Source organism: Equus asinus, chromosome 15 (genome assembly GCF_041296235.1).
Source record: "Equus asinus isolate D_3611 breed Donkey chromosome 15, EquAss-T2T_v2, whole genome shotgun sequence".
Classification (NCBI taxonomy): domain Eukaryota; kingdom Metazoa; phylum Chordata; class Mammalia; order Perissodactyla; family Equidae; genus Equus; species Equus asinus.
This window is the reverse complement of record NC_091804.1, coordinates 28286053-28297970: the sequence shown is the minus strand read 5'-3', so window position 1 is coordinate 28297970 and position 11918 is coordinate 28286053. Positions and strand designations below refer to the sequence as shown.

The 11918-nt window shown below is 42.4% G+C and overlaps 1 long non-coding RNA gene across 1 annotated transcript in view; it reads left to right on the top strand.

The window, feature by feature from the left end:
• The window catches only part of LOC106835047 (uncharacterized), a 30482-nt gene that overhangs the window by 136 nt on the left and 18428 nt on the right, over positions 1-11918 (top strand). The window contains exon 2 of the long non-coding RNA XR_001399022.3: positions 1063-1154. This is a non-coding gene — a long non-coding RNA (uncharacterized lncRNA). The remainder of the gene's footprint in view (positions 1-1062; positions 1155-11918) is intronic.

Sequence of the window (11918 nt, the reverse complement as noted above, 5' to 3'; positions counted from 1 at the left end):
GTAGGTTGGACTTGAGCGTCGCCCCGTCCGCCACAGCTTGTCCCCTTGAGCGGTGGGGCAGAACGTGACCCTTTCCTTTTCCAAACCTTGCTCCCCGGGAGCCCCAGACTGCTCCTCAGGGTTTAGCTCCTGCTCTTTCTCCCCTAACCCTACAGGATCTTGTCCAGGATATTAACTCTTTTTCTGTAATAACTTAGTGTCTCGTCTTGCCCAGCACCTTCTTTTAGTAAATGTGAAACCCTGAGACCCAAAGACTGGGAATGATTTTCTAGGGCTATATAGCGGGTTGGGACCAGCTGAGGACTCCTTAGGGGGGAAAGGGGAGAAGGCACTTCATTAGGGATCAGAACATCGGAGTATTCGTCTCTTGTGTCTTCCCTCTGTGCTAGGGCTGTAGTTTACAGGGTGCGTTTCTAGACCAGCCGCAGCCGCATCATCTGAGACCTTGAGTAGAGATGCAAATGTTAGGGCCCCATCGGAGACCTACTGAATCAGAAATTCTGGGGGTGGGGCCCATAATCGGCCTTTTAATAATCCCTCCAGGCGATGCCATGCGCAGTAAGTTGAGACCGAGGCACATCACTTCTTTGGGTTTGTAGAGGGAAAGAAACTTCCTCAGAATCGCTCTGCTAGTGCTTGAGTCTCTATGACTCCAAGATCTATACTGTTAACCTTAAGCTTTAAGGCTTAAAGAATATCAATAAGGTCAGAACATCCTTTGCATACCTGTCAACATTCACCTGTAGTTCTCTGCCTTAGCTGAGCAACGGAATCTCCTAGGGAGCTTTTTCAAAATACCAGAGCTGTTTTCCACAAGTCAGTCTCGAGATCCTGTTTCAGTAGGTTGAGTGGGGATATGCACTGCAACAGACATTCCTCTGTCTGGGTCTGGTGGGAGGGCACACTTTTAGTCCTAACTTTCACACGGTTCTTATGGATCTTGTTCTTTTCAACCCTGCCACTTTTCTCAACCAATTTCCCTCCCTCGTGCAAACTCTGGGAAAGCCTGACCAGCTCACTCCAGTCGGGAAGTGTACCGTTGGTATGCACCCTCTTTTGCAGACTCCCTGGTGACTTGCAGCTCTGGAGACAAGCTGATCACTCTAGCATAGAATGTTGGAAGAATACCTGGCCCACAGTCAAAGATGAAAAAGGTAAGTTTTCGGTCTGCTGGGTCTGGCAGTCAAGGTTTATAACGGGGAATATGATCTGAGGAGTTAGGGAAGACTGAGCTCTGAAGGAAGAGTAGGAATTAAGGGGAAGAGGGGGGGAAGGGGAGAGAAAATGCCAGGAGATGAAACCACGCCAGCTAATGGTAAGGAATAAAGCCACAATTTGGTGAAGGAGGGAGAGGATCATGCTGAAGAACTTGTTTTTGTCCCAAGGATGGAGGAAGCCACAGAAAGGATTTGAGCAGGGGACACTTTTCAGGTTTGCATCTTAGCAACATCACTCCATTTGGTGCTATTTGGAGGACTAGGTCAGAGTGGGAGACTAGTTTAAAGACTGTTAAAGTTAATCAAGTGAGATTTGATGGGGGTACTGAAGATGGAGAAAATTGGAATAAAATTGAGTTGATTATTTTTTAAAACTTAAAGAAATTTTTAAGTTGCTGTAAATATACGTAACAAAATTTACCATTTTTAAGTGTGTAGTTCAGTGGCACAGTGATGTGCATTAGCTTCGTTGTGTAGCTATCACCACCATCCATTTTCAGAACCCTTCATCTTGCAAAACTGAAACACTCTACCCATTAAACTATTAATTCCCCATTCTCCGCTCCCCCCAGCTGCTGGCAACTGCCATTCTACTTTCAGTCTCTGAATTTGACCAAGTACCTCATGAAAATGGAATCACACAGTATTTTTTGTTTTCTGATTGGCTTATTTCACTTAGCATACCATCTTCAAGATTTCATTCATGTTGTAGCACGTGTCAGAATTTCCTTCCTTTTTAAGGCTGAATAATAAGTTCATTAAATGTCCATTGTATATATAAACTGCATTTTGTGTACCCATTCCTCTATTGAGGGACACTTGGGCTGCTTCCACCATTTTGCTGTTGTGAATAATGCTACTATGAACATGGGTGTACAATTATCTGTTCGTGTCCCTGCTTTCAGTTCGTTTGGCTATATACTCAGAGTGGAATTGCTGAATCATATGCTAATTCTATTTTTAATTTTTTGAGGAACCTCTGTACTGAGGAACAGCCATAGCAGCTGCGCCGTTTTGCATCCCTACTAACAGTACACAAGAGTTTCAGATTCTCCACATCCTTCTCAACAGTTGTTTTCTGTTTTTTTGATAAAAGCCAACCTAATGGGTGTAAAATGGTATCTTACTGTGGTTTTGATTTGCATTTCCCTAGTGATTAGTAGTGTTTAGCTTCTTCTCATGTGCTCGTTGGCCATTTGTATATCTTCTTTGGAGAAATGTCTATTTCAGACCTTTACCCATTTTTGAGTCTGGTCATTTAGTTTTCTTTTTCTTCTTCTCCCGAAAGCCCCCCAGTACATAGTTGTATATTCTAGTTGTGGGTCCTTCTAGTTCTGCCATGTGGGACACCGCCTCAGCCTGGCTTGGTGAGTGGTGCTAGGTCTGTGCCCAGGATCCAAACCAGTGAAACCCTGGGCCACCAAAGCTGAGCGTGCAAACTTAACCACTCGGCCATGGGGCCATCCCTTGGTCATTTAGTTTTTGTTGTTGAGTTTTAGGAGCTCTGTATGTATTCTGGATATTAACCCCTTGTCATATATGTAATTTGCACATATTTTCTCCCATTCTGTGAGTTGTCTTTTTATTCTGTTGATAGTGTCCTGTAATACACAAAAGTTTTAAAATTTTGATGAAGTCCAGTTTGTTTAATTTTTTGTTGTTGTTGCATGTGCCTTTGGTGTCATATCCAAGAAATCATTGCCAAATCTAATGTCATCAAGCTTTTCCCCTGTTTTCTTTTAAGAGTTTTATAGTTTTAACTCTTATGTTTAGGTCTTTGATCCATTTTGAGTTAATTTTTTTATATGGTGTTAGGTAAGGGTCCAACTTCATTCTTTTACATGTGGATATCCAGTTTTCCCAGCACCATTTGTTAAGATAACTGTCCTTTTGCCATTGAATAGTCTTGGCACCCTTCTTGAAAATCATTTGGCCATGTATGCAAGGGTTTATTTCAGGGCTGTCTATTCTATTCCATTGGTCTATTTGTCTGTCTTTATGCCAATACCACAGTGTTTTGGTTATTAGCTTTCTAGTAAGGTTTTTTTTTTTTTTTTAGGAAGATCAGTCCTGAGCTAACATCTGCTGCCAATCCTCCTCTTTTTGCTGAGGAAAACTGGCCCTGAGCTAACATCCTTGCCCATCTTCCTCTACTTTATATGTGGGACGCCTGTCACAGCATGGCCTGATGGGCGGTGCCGTGTCCGCACCCGGGATCCAAACTGGTGGACCCCAGGCCACCAAAGCAGAACGTGCGCACTTAACTGCTGCGCCACTGGGCCAGCCCCTGTAGTAAGTTTTGGAATCAGGAAAAGTGAGTCTTTCAGCTTTGTTCTTCTTTTACAAGATTGTTTTGTTTATTGGGGGGTCCCTTAAGATTCCGTATTGTTGCTGGCACGTTAAGTTTTTATTGTCCCCCAAGATGGAAATCAAAAGAGACAATAAACAGGAGTAGAAAAGTAAAAGTTTATTAGCTTGTGCACAGGAGAGGCACAAGGAAGCCTGTGTGGAAAGGAAGAGGGCAGGTGACTGGCTCTTTAAGGAACAGGATTGTGGAGCTTTTGTTAGGCAAAGGCTGGGAAGGAGTGCCTTGTCAGGGCATGTAGAGGTGGGGTTGTGCTTGCGCTTGCGCTGTTGTTCAAGATGCCACCACATGCATTGCATGTATCATTAGCATGCTAGCTCTCCACCCCTGGGTGTGATTTTTAGTATGATAATGGGGCTAAGGTCACCTTCAGTGGACTCCTGGGTGCTAGGGTGCATGCATAAGCAAAGGAGAGTCCAGAGGCTGTGAAATGTGGAACTTAGTGGTCTCTATCTGATTCTCCTAGCTTGCAGATTGTTTAGGGGCCTTACCTTGTTAGGCCAGGGGCCTTGCAGATGGCCCTGTCTCATTAGGCTGGTTCCTGTCTCATTCCCTCCTGAGAGATTTTATCCTCCTTAACCTTAAGGATCACAGATAAAGGTGTCTTCTTCTGAAGCTACTTCCTGCTGAAAGAGAGTGTTGAGAAGGGGGTCCTATATCCAGGAGGAGTAAAAGTCTTTTTCAGCTTGTTGTAGGGTTCAGTAGGAATGAGAATGAGAACCAAGTGGGTCAGCCATTGGAAATGGCTGGAATCCTTACATGACCATCATTTTAATGTGGAATTGTTGGAGCCTAGAGGACACACACTAGACAAGAAGGTTAAAAAGACAGGGGCCAAAAATTAATAGGAGTAGGGTGATTACCCAGGGGTCCCAAAAAGAGAGGGAACCTGGTGAGGGATGAGATGGCACCCTTGATCAGTGACCATGCCCAATTGGGGTCTGTTCCTTGGTTATACCGGTGAAGCCAGGATGCCTTGTTCATAGATTTCCTGGATGTTGGTCTCGACCTTTCATGAGTTATTAACATAAGTCATTTTTAGAGAGACAAAAAGAAAAACAAGGTTAATGGTGGGAGAAAATTATAAACCAGTTTCTGAGCCCAGGGAGCAGCCAGCCAAAAAGATTTTTAGGTGTCAGAGTCAAAGCTTCTTTTGCAGTTTGAAATGCCTCTGGTGATGTCATTGGGTGTTCATCTATCTTTCTGAGTGGCTTACACAGCAACAGACATGAATCTCCCTTAAGTTTATATCAAGTTGTCAAACTTTAGTCTGCAGGACTTCAGGAAAAGAGCAGGTTCAGTTCTCAATGATTCCAAATGAAAATGATGGGGAAAAAAGTGGAAAACATTAGTTTGGAGATTTGTAGCCAGATATTTCAGGAGACTAGAAGAATTCAGGATCTGGTCCAGTTTACAGACAGAAAACGAAAATCTCAAAGATAATTATCAGAACTAGAACTTAATATTCATGAATATGTACTATAGTTTCTATTGAAGCATAATTTTTCTCTCTAAAGTCACCCTCATTTTTACCAAAGATAGCCAATTAAGACTCAGTGGAGGGGCTGGCCCAGTGGTGCAACGGTTAAGTTCACACGTTCCACTTCTCGGTGGCCTGGGGTTCACGGTTCAGATCCTGGGTGCAGACATGGCATTGCTTGGCACGCCATGCTGGGGTAGGTGTCCCACATATAAAGTGGAGGAAGATGGGCATGGATGTTAGCTCAGGGCCAGGCTTCCTCAGCAAAAAGAGGAGGACTGGCAGTAGTTAGCTCAGGGCTAATCTTCCTCAAAAAAAAAAAAAAAAAGACTCAGTGGTTTGTAAAATGTCTAGTTTCAATAAACTTGGCCCAATTATCTGCGTAAGTACAACAAGAACAGAAGTTGATTATATAGGTGGTTTCAAATCTGCTTTGCTGGAACTTTTTATAAGAAATCTCAGATTGAACTTTATTTTTTATTTTATTTATTTTTTTTTTGAGGAAGATTAGCCCTGAGCTAACATCTGCTGCCAATTCCCCTCTTTTTGCTTAGGAAGACTGGCCCTGAGCTCACATCCATGCCCATCTTCCTCCACTTTATATGTGGGACGACTACCACAGCATGGCTTGCCAAGTGGCGCCATGTCTGCACCCGCAATCCGAACTGGTGAACCCCGGGCCACTGAAGCGGAATGTGTGCACTTAACCGCTGTGCCACCAGGCTGGCCCCTCAGATTGAACTTTAAAGACCTCTTGAGGCCAGGAAAGCCAAGCCAAGGACTTGTCATCAGATTTCACCTCTAATACCTACAGATTTGGGTGGATTCCTCTCTTCTTGAGGTCCCCCAAAATATTTCGAGGTTCCAGGCACCTGCCAGATAAGTGACCTTCATTACTTACCCAGTAAGGTTGCTGGGAACTCTTTATTTGTTTATTTATTTTTTTGTTTTAAGATTTTTTAATTTTTTATTTATTTATTTTTTCCTTTTTCTCCCCAAAGCCCCCCAGTACATAGTTGTATATTCTTCGTTGTGGGTCCTTCTAGTTGTGCCGTGTGGGATGCTGCCTCAGCGTGGTTTGATGAGCGGTGCCATGTCCGCGCCCAGGATTCTAACCAATGAAACACTGGGCTGCCTTCAGCGGAACACGCGAACTTTAACCACTCAGCCACGGGGCCAGCCCCTGGGAACTCTTTAAACATGGTACCAGGCCAATATTTTGAAGAGGCTTTATTCCAGAAAGTCAACCTTTATTTGTCAAAAGCTGTCTTGTCATAGCTGAGTCTGCATGTTTCTCTCAAATATAATGTTCCAGTCAGAGCCTTGGTAATATAGCCAGTGTTTCCAATTGTGTTCGTTATAAGGAGAACAGATTCTTAGTGAACTTATGTAAATAACAATATTGCCATGAAAATAATACTCACTCACTAAGAATTTCAAAATTCTGGAGGGATCAGGTAGGGAGAAAAAGATAAATGTTTCAATTCTGCTTGCAAAAGTATAATTGAACAAATTGCTGTAAGTCATAGTTAGCATGAGAGAAAAGAGAAAAAGATTTCCTTAAATCTGGAAACAAAACAAAAAATCAAAAAAAATATCAGCAGAGGCCAGCCCCGTGGCCGAGTGGTTAAGTTCGTGCACTCCGCTTCGGCAGTCCAGGGTTTTGCTGCTTCGGATCCTGGGTCTGGACATGGCACCACTTCTCAAGCCATGCTGAGGCAGCATCCCACATGCCACAACTAGAAGGACCCACAACTAAAAAAATATATAACTATGTACTGGGGGGATTTGGGGAGAAAAAAAGCAGGAAAAAAAAAAGAAGATTGGTAACAGTTATTAGCTCAGGTGCCAATCTTTAAAAAAAAAATCAGCAATATTGCAAACAAGAAGTCATATAAGGGCCAGCCTGGTGGCACAGCAGTAAGTGTGCGTGTTCCGCTTCAGTGACCCAGGGTTCGCTGGTTCGGATCCCAGGTGCGGACATGGCACTGCTTGGCAAGCCGTGCTGTGGTAGGCATCCCACATATAAAGTAGAGGAAGATGGGCACGGATGTTGGCTCAGGGCCAGCCTTCCTCAGCAAAAAGAGGAGGATTGGCAGCAGTTGGCTCAGGGCTAATCTTCCTCAAAAAAAAAAAAGAAAAGAAAAAAAAGTCATATAAATTAACATCATCCTCATCAGTTCATTCAGTCCTGTGTAATCGATTCTTGACCTTAGTCTTTTGTTAGCAGTTTCATGAAGTCATCACTTTCTCTGTTAGAATTCTGTAATTTCTTACCCAGTTCAGTTTTATGATCTGAAAGTTTATCATAAATCTGTATTCTACAGTATCAGAGTCCTTTCTATGAATCTCTCTGAAGATGAAACATGTTTGTAAAAGGAAAAAGCATCAAAGTAAAACAGCAACTATCTGCAAATGACAAAAGACTCACAAGGGCAATTGACAAAGAAACTTGGCTACTTCTGTGACATACAACACTTCACGATAATCACTAGAATTATGGCTGACCACCAGGACAGATCAGAATTTTAGGAATGTTATATAATTTGCATACATTTATATCAATGAAATTTATCCATATAATACCACCTAAGAAGGTTTATCATCACTTATTTGACAATGCTTCCCATATAATTTAACATACCCAATAAACCTAATAATTTTAGTATCTTCCCCCTTGTAGAAAGAGACAGCAAATTTCTTTGAGAAGTCTCAGGCACCCTTTGAAAATCCTCAGAGAAATTCTCTTCCTTCTTCCAGGTCAAAAGAAAGACTTTATTCAGGATTTGAATATTTTTTTTGAGAGAGAAGCTTGTCAAAAATATCCAAAGATTTTAAAACACTTGGTCAAATAGGAAACAGTGCTCACTGTACAACAATGTTTAGTTACCCATTCAATCAAAGTGACAACAGAAATAGTCAAGGGCAAACAGAGCATTGAAAACAGTCAAAAAACCTTAATAGAGAGACCTCCGTCTTTTGGAACATACGAAATTATCTTAACAAAACAGGTCTCTGTCTTTTAGGTAGACTTACTCAGAATAAATAAAAACCTTCCATAACCTTTTTATCAAGAGCAGACTAAGAGTTTAAGAAAATTATCGCTTTTAAGAGAAAGAAAACCAAATTTTAATTTTTATAACAGCTTACTTTTTATGTTAAAATTTATTTACTTATATTAAATAGAATTTTTAATCTTTACAGACTTTGGTGAAAACTGAAAACTAAGCAATTATGAACTGTCTTTTACATTAGCATTCTGTGGCTTAGCAAATTTATACTTTTTACAATTTCTAGAAACATGCTGTTTCATAGTACAATCTTAATAAAAATACAAGACATGTTTACTTATAGACCCAAACATCTTTTAGTTTCTCTGTAATAAGCCAAAAGTAGATAAACTCGGACTTGTTTAACAATAATCTTTCAGTGACCTAGCTACTTAGTGAATTTTTATAATTTAATTTCTCCTAACAAAATTTCAAAGTTTCAAGTTACCAGAAAGATTTTGGAAGTTATCTTAAATATATATGCCATAACATGTAATTATTTTCAAAAGTTCACCCAACACTTTTATCTTTTTACATCTATTTAGTTTACTCGTTCCCAATAATTATTTAGACTGCCTACAAAACCTCATGAGACATTAGACAAAATCAGTTATCATTCTGAGCTATTATTTTGCTGACAAGTTTGTAATAGGGATAACAAGGGCTTATCTGACTAGTAAACCTAGGCTGTATGTCTGCATCATATGCAGTGCTGATAACTCTGAAAACATGTCCATTTTAATTAAAACAGCAAACTTAAATAAGCTTTCAGTTACCCAGGATTAATTTATATCATGTTAACTTAAAAGCTATTTGGGTAAATTTCTATTACATTTAGAATTTATGTTAGCACTTACTTTTAGCCAATTGAATAGAGCTCTTTAGAAATTATACCATCCAGAGGTAAAATATCACACATATGTAACATACATGTAGATACACATAGAGTCCCCACATCTTTTGTTTTAAAATTACTGCCGTGAATCAGGCACAGTAATAACATTAGTTATGAATCCAAATTTTGTTTTGAGCCTTTTTACTAATATTTGTGGAGAAGACACTCAAGATGGTATTTGGCGAGGGACTCTTATGGTTTTTTTCCTTTTTGCTTTTTTTTTCTTTCAGTCTTAGGAATTAGTGATGGTCTAGATAACAGTTCCTGGAGAGGGGAGATGATAATCCTTTTTGAGATAAAGGAACTAGGTGGAATCTGAACTGCCTCTAGAGCTGCTTTTCCAGTCTCACGAGGAATTTTTTAAGGACAGTTACTTTTGATTTCTCAGAAATTGGGTTGTAACTCAAATGACATTATAGGTTGACCTACCTGTCCAACCACATCATAAAGACGGCAGAGAAGCCACTCAAGTTTTCTCCAAGATGGAGTTTCTGGGGCATAACCTCTCCAATTGAAAGTGTTTCCAGTTAGTTAAAATGTACCTGAGGGGTGACTCTCAGGGGATGCCTGGGGCATTCCCCATGGTGGTAAAGCACCGTCAGTGTCCAGCTGACAGTGGGCCAGAGAAGAGTGCAGAACCTGACTGCGGGTGTCAACATAGTTATAAGATTTAGTCAAGTCCCACTCAGCCCAGGCACTTAGTCCCTGAGCCAGCACAAGGCAAGCCAGGGAGGCAAGAGGCAAAGCCCTGGAGTGGGCCAGGGGCCAGGGCTCCTAACCCCAGAGTTGAGAGTTAAGTCCCTGGCAGAAAGTTTTTTCAAGTTTTTGATTTTACAGAAGGTCCAGGTTCTGCTCAGGTCCAGCTTGAACTTAACCTCGACTTGGTGACAGCAGAGGAGGTGATGAACAAAACAGACAAAGAAGGGAAAGAGGTGGTCAGGCCTCGCCCTCATGGCCTCTTCCCAAGGGTTATCAAGAAAAGGGTCACACAAACAACAGTTCCCATGCAGGACAGTTTAGAGAATAACTTACAGATCTCCTGTCCCCATAGCTGACTCAGTAGGTGCCTAAAATACTCAACAGGTTTTTGACAGGAGACAAAACAGGGTTCCAAAGAGCTCCCAGGGGTGGGACACAGACTCTCTGAAACGAGCCAGAGGAGAGCTCCCTGGAACTCGGACTCTCTGAGGCCAGAGGCTGTAGCCTTGTCAGTCAAATGGCTGACCCAGAGGGCAACCTGGAATCACTCAGGTGCCCAAAGAGATTAACAGAAACCAGAAACCAGGACCGCCAAGAGAGGGCAGCTCAACTCACTTGGGGTTGCCAGGGTGATCAGGCCCGGAACTAGAGGAGAGCTCCCAGGGGTGGAATGTGGGCTCTGAAACCAGCCAAAGGAGAGCTTCCTGGGATGGAACACGCACTCTCTGAGGCCAAAAAAACAGATTGTCAGGCTAGTGACTGACCCAGGGGCTTATGGTGCCCCTGAAACCAGAAGAGAGAAGATTCTCCTGAAGAGGATGAGAGAGAGAGAGATTAGGAAAAGAGGGAGACTTTAAGAAAGTTGGTTGGACTGGAGGGTGTCGGCTCCCAGGCCTTGACCTGACTTAGCGAACGCTGGAGTCCAAAGTGGTTCGACTGCGGCCACTTATATCCACATCCAGGCAGCTAGGCCCGTCTGGCGCTGGCCTGTCCAATCTTTAACCAAGACTCAAGAAAGTCCCATCCTGTCCCTTTGGGGTTGCCAGAATGTTACTGGCACTTTGGGTTCTTATTGTCCCCTAGGATGGAAATCAAGAGACAACAAACGGGAATAGGAAAGTAAAAGTTTATTAGCTTGTGCACAGGAGAGGCACAAGGGAGCCTGTGTGGAAAGGAAGGGGGCAGGTGAATGGCTCGTTGGGGAGCAGGATTGTGGAGCTTTTGTTAGGCAAAGGCTGGGGAGGAGTGCCTTGTCAGGGCATGTAGAGGTGAGGTTGTGCTTGCGCTTGCGCTGTTGTTCAAGATGCCACCACATGCATTGCATGTATCAGTAGTATGCTAGCTCTCCACCCCTGGTTGTGATTTTTTTTTTTTGAGGAAGATTAGCCCTGAGCTAACTACTGTTAGTCCTCCTCTTTGCTGAGGAAGCCTGGCCCTGAGCTAACATTGTGCCCATCTTCCTCTACTTTATATGTGGGACGCCTACCACAGCATGGCATGCCAAGCGGTGCCATGTCCACACCTGGGATCTGAACCGGCGAACCCCCGGCCGCCGAGAAGTTGAACGTGCGAACTTAATCGCCGCGCCCCCGGGCTGGCCCCTGGGTGTGATTTTTAGTACAGTAGTGGGGCTAGGGTCACCTTCAGTGGACTCCTGGGTGCTAGGGTGGCTGTGTAAGCCAAGGAGAGTCCAGAGGCTGTGAAATGTGGAACTTAGTGGTCTCTATCTGATTCTCCTAGCTTGCGGATTGGTTAGGGGCCTTACCTTGTTAGGCCAGGGGCCTTGTAGATGGCCCTGTCTTGTTAGGCTGGTTCTTGTCTCAATGTGAATTTTAGGTGGAATTTTTCTATTCTGAAAAAAAAGTCATTGGGATTTTGATAGAGCAGATTGCTTCGGTAGTACTGATATCTTAATAATATAAAGTCTTCCAGGCCCTGAACGTGAGATGTCTTCAGTTTATTTGTATCTTTAATTTCATTCAGCGATATTTTGTGGTTTTCAATGTATAAGTCTTTCACCTCCTTGGTTGTTAATTCGTAAGTATTTTATCCTTTTTGATGCTATTGTAAATGGAATTGTTTTCTCAATTTCCTTTTCGGATTGTTCATTGTTAGTGCATAGAAACACAACTGATTTTTATGTACTGATTTTGTATCCTGAAACTTTGCTGAATCCTTTTGTTAGTTCAACATTTCTTTTGTGGAATCTTTA